Genomic DNA, 5,543 nt, shown 5'->3' on the forward strand with positions numbered 1-5,543 from the left:
ATCTATATATTTGGCTTATCCTCTAGATGTTGGGCTTTACCATCAGATATCTGGCTTTACGTCTAGATGTATGGCTTTACCTCTAGATTTCGGGCTCTACCACTAGGTCTTGGGCTTTACCTCTAGAAGTTGGGCTTTAATTCTAGACTTTGGCTTTACCTCTAGATTTTGGGCCTTACCTCTAGAAGTTGGGGTTTATATCTATATGTTTGCCTTTAACTGTAGATGTCGGGCCTTAAGACTAGATTTTGGAATTCATCACTAGATGTTAGGCTTTACCTCTAGATGTTGGGCTTTAGATCTAGAAGTTGGGCTTTACATCTAGATTTTGGGCTTTACGTCTAGATATTGGGCTTTACCTCTGGATTTTGTGTTTTAAATCTATATATTTGTCTTTTCCTATAGATGTTGGGCTTTACCTCTAGATATCTGGCTTTAACTCTAGATGTTGCTTTACCTCTAGATTTTGGGCTCTACCTCTAGGTGTTGGGCTTTGCCTCCAGAATTTGGACTTTTCCTCTAGATGTTGGGCTTTACCTCTAGATATCTGGCTTTAACTCTAGATGTTGCTTTACCTCTAGATTTTGGGCTCTACCTCTAGGTGTTGGGCTTTGCCTCCAGAATTTGGACTTTTCCTCTAGATGTTGGGCTTTACGTCTAGATATTGGGCTTTACCTCTAGATGTTGGGTTTTAAATCTATATATTTGTCTTTACCTCAGGACGTTGGGCTTTAACTCTAGATGTTGGGCTTTACCTCTAGATTTTGGGCCTTACCTCTAGAAGTTGGCGTTTACATCTATATGTTTGCCTTTAACTGTAGATGTCGGGCCATAACACTAGATTTTGGAATTCACCACTAGATGTTAGGCTTTACCTCTAGATGTTGGGCTTTACCTCTAGATGTTTGGCTTAGATCTAGAAGTTGGGCTTTATCTCTACATGTTGGGGTTTAAATCTAGATTTGGGGTTTTAGCTCTAGAAGTTGGTCATTACCTCTAGACATTGGGCTTTACCCCCAGATGTTTGTCTTTAAGTCTAGATTTTGGGCTCTACCTCTAGGTGTTGGGCTTTGCCTCCAGAATTTGGACTTTTCCTCTAGAAGTTCGGCTTTACGTCTAGATATTGGGCTTTACATCTAGATGTTGGGTTTTAAATCTATATATTTGTCTTTACCTCAAGACTTTCGGCTTTACCTCTAGATGTTAGGCTTTACATCTAGATTCTGGGCTTTACCTCTAGATGTTGGGCTTTAACTCTAGATTTTGGGCTTTACTCTAAATGATGCGCTTTATATATTCGGCTTTACATCTAGAAGTTGGGCTTTACATCTAGATTTTGGGCCTTACCTCTAGAAGTTGGGGGTTACATCTATATGTTTGGCTTTAACTGTAGATGTCGGGCCTTAAGACTAGATTTAAGAATTCACCTCTAGATATTAGGCTTTACCTCTAGATTCTGGGCTTTACCTCTAGATGTTGGGCTTTAACACTAGATTTTGGGTTTTCCATCTGGATTTTTGGCTTCTCTCTAGAATCTGGGCTGTACCTCCAGACGTTGGGCTTTACCTCAAGATGTTGGGTTTTACCTCTAGATGTTGGTCTTTAAGTCTAGATATTGGACTTTACCTCTAGATGCAGGGTTTTACATCTAGATGTTTTGCTTTACATTTAGATGTTGGGCTTTATCTCTAGATTTTGGGTTTTAAATCTATATATTTGGCTTTTCCTATAGATGTTGGGCTTTACCTCTACATTTTGGGCTCTACCACTAGGTCTTGATCTTTACCTCTAGATTTTGGACTTTACCTCTAGAAGTTGGGCTTTACATCTAGACTTTGGGGTTTACCTCAAGATGTTCGGCTTTACCTCTAGATATTGCGCTTTAACTCTAGTTTTTGGGCCTTAGGTCTGGAAGTTGGGGGTTACATCTATATGTTTGGCTTTAACTGTAGATGTCGGGCCTTAACACTTGATTTTGGAATTCACCTCTAGATGTTCGGCTTTACCTCTGGATTCTGGGCTTTCCCTCTAGATGTTGTTTTTTAACTCTAGATTTTGGGCTTTACTCTAAATGATGCGCTTTAACTCTAGATATTCGCCTTTACCTCTAGAAGTTGGGCTTTACATCTAGATTTTGGGCTTTAGATCTAGAAGTTGGGCTTTACATCTAGATATTGGTCTTTATGTCTAGATATTGGTCTTTACCTCTAGATTTTGGGTTTTAAGTCTATATATTTGGCTTTTCCTCTAGATTTTGCCTTTACCTCTAGATATCTGGTTTTACCTCTAGATGTTGGGCTTTACCTCTAGATTTTGGACTTCACCACTAGAAGGTAGGCGTTAGATCTAGAAGTTGGGCTTTACCTCTAGATTTTGGGCCTTACCTCTAGAAGTTGGGGTTTACATCTATATGTTTGCCTTTAACTGTAGATGTCGGGCCTTAACACTAGATTTTGGAATTCACCACTAGATGTTAGGCTTTACCTCTAGATGTTGGGCTTTACCTCTAGATGTTTGGCTTAGATCTAGAAGTTGGGCTTTATCTCTACATGTTGGGGTTTAAATCTAGATTTGGGGTTTTAGCTCTAGAAGTTGGTCATTACCTCTAGACATTGGGCTTTGCCTCCAGATGTTTGTCTTTAAGTCTAGTTTTTGGGCTCTACCTCTAGGTTTTGGGCTTTGCCTCCAGAATTTGGACTTCTCCTCTAGAAGTTCGGCTTTACGTCTAGATATTGGGCTTTACCTCTAGATGTTGGGTTTTAAATCTATATATTTGTCTTTACCTCAAGACGTTCGGCTTTACCTCTAGATGTTAGGCTTTACATCTAGATTCTGGGCTTTACATCTAGATGTTGGGCTTTAACTCTAGATTTTGGGCTTTACTCTAAATGATGCGCTTTATATATTCGGCTTTACATCTAGAAGTTGGGCTTTACATCTAGATTTTGGGCCTTACCTCTAGAAGTTGGGGGTTACATCTATATCTTTGGCTTTAACTGTAGATGTCGGGCCGTAACACTTGATTTTGGAATTCACCTCTAGATGTTAGGCTTTACCTCTAGATTCTGGGCTTTACCTCTAGATGTTGGGCTTTAACACTAGATTTTGGGTTTTCCATCTGGATTTTTGGCTTCTCTCTAGAATCTGGGCTGTACCTCCAGACGTTGGGCTTTACCTCAAGATGTTGGTTTTTACCTCTAGATGTTGGTCTTTAAGTCTAGATATTGGACTTTACCTCTAGATGCAGGGTTTTACATCTAGATGTTTTGCTTTACATTTAGATGTTGGGCTTTATCTCCAGATTTTGGGTTTTAAATCTATATATTTGGCTTATCCTCTAGATGTTGGGCTTTACCATCAGATATCTGGCTTTACGTCTAGATGCATGGCTTTACCTCTAGATTTTGGGCTCTACCACTAGGTCTTGGGCTTTACCTCTAGAACTTGGGCTTTAATTCTAGACTTTGGCTTTACCTCTAGATTTTGGGCCTTACCTCTAGAAGTTGGGGTTTATATCTATATGTTTGCCTTTAACTGTAGATGTCGGGCCTTAAGACTAGATTTTGGAATTCATCACTAGATGTTAGGCTTTACCTCTAGATGTTGGGCTTTAGATCTAGAAGTTGGGCTTTACATCTAGATTTTGGGGTTTACGTCTAGATATTGGGCTTTACCTCTGGATTTTGTGTTTTAAATCTATATATTTGGCTTTTCCTATAGATGTTGGGCTTTACCTCTACAATTTGGTCTCTACCACTAGGTCTTGATTTTTACCTCTAGATTTTGGATTTTACCTCTAGAAGTTGGGCTTTACCTCTAGATTTTGGGCCTTACCTCTAGAAGTTGGGGGTTGCATCTATATGTTTGGCTTTACCTGTAGATGTCGGTCCTTAACACTTGATTTTGGAATTCACCTCTAGATGTTAGGCTTTACATCTAGATTCTGGGCTTTGCCTCTAGATGTGGGGCTTCTACTCTAGATTTTGGGCTTTACTCTAAATGATGCGCTTTATATATTCAGCTTTACCTCTAGAAGTTGGGCTTTACATCTAGATTTTAGGCTTTAGATCTAGAAGTTGGCCTTTACATCTAGATTTTGGTCTTTACGTCTAGATATCGGGCTTTACCTCTATATTTTGGGTTATAAATCTATATATTTGGCTTTTCCTCTAGATGTTGGGCTTTACCTCTAGATATCTGGCTTTAACTCTAGATGTTGCTTTACCTCTAGATTTTGGGCTCTACCTCTAGGCGTTGGGCTTTGCCTCCAGAATTTGGACTTTTCCTCTAGATGTTGGGCTTTACGTCTAGATATCTGGCTTTACCTCTAGATTTTGGGCTTTACCTCTAGATTTTGGGTTTTACATCTGGACTTTTGGCTTCTCTCTAGAATCTGGGCTTTACCTCCAGATGTTGGGCTTTACCTCTAGATGTTGGGTTTTACCTCTAGATGTTGGTCTTTAAGTCTAGATATTGGACTTTACCTCTAGATGTCGGGTTTTACATCTAGATGTTTTGCTTTACATTTAGATATTGGGCTTTACCTCTAGATTTTGGGTTTTAAATCTATATATTTGTCTTTACCTCAAGACGTTGGGCTTTAACTCTAGATGTTGGGCTTTACCTCTAGATTTTGGGCCTTACCTCTAGAAGTTGGGGTTTACATCTATATGTTTGCCTTTAACTGTAGATGTCGGGCCTTAACACTAGATTTTGGAATTCACCACTAGATGTTAGGCTTTACCTCTAGATGTTGGTCTTAACCTCTAGATGTTTGACTTAGATCTAGAAGTTGGGCTTTATCTCTACATGTTGGGGTTTAAATCTAGATTTGGGGTTTTAGCTCTAGAAGTTGGTCATTACCTCTAGACATTGGGCTTTACCCCCAGATATTTGTCTTTCAGTCTAGATTTTGGGCTCTACCTCTAGGTGTTGGGCTTTGCCTCCAGAATTTGGACTTTTCCTCTAGAAGTTCGGCTTTACGTCTAGATATTGTGCTTTACCTCTAGATGTTGGGTTTTAAATCTATATATTTGTCTTTACCTCAAGACGTTGGGCTTTAACTCTAGATGTTGGGCTTTACCTCTAGATTTTGGGCCTTACCTCTAGAAGTTGGGGTTTACATCTATATGTTTGCCTTTAACTGTAGATATCGAGCCTTAACACTAGATTTTGGAATTCACCACTAGATGTTAGGCTTTACCTCTAGATGTTGGGCTTTACCTCTAGATGTTTGGCTTAGATCTAGAAGTTGGGCTTTATCTCTACATGTTGGGGTTTAAATCTAGATTTGGGGTTTTAGATCTAGAAGTTGGTCATTACCTCTAGACATTGGGCTTTGCCTCCAGATGTTTGTCTTTAAGTCTAGTTTTTGGGCTCTACCTCTAGGTGTTGGGCTTTGCCTCCAGAATTTGGACTTTTCCTCTAGAAGTTCGGCTTTACGTCTAGATATAGGGCTTTACCTCTAGATGTTGGGTTTTAAATCTATATATTTGTCTTTACCTCAAGACGTTCGGCTTTACCTCTAGATGTTAGGCTTTACA

Source organism: Leptosomus discolor, unplaced genomic scaffold, assembly GCF_034619465.1.
Source record: "Leptosomus discolor isolate bLepDis1 unplaced genomic scaffold, bLepDis1.hap2 HAP2_SCAFFOLD_27, whole genome shotgun sequence".
In the NCBI taxonomy this organism is placed as follows: domain Eukaryota; kingdom Metazoa; phylum Chordata; class Aves; order Leptosomiformes; family Leptosomidae; genus Leptosomus; species Leptosomus discolor.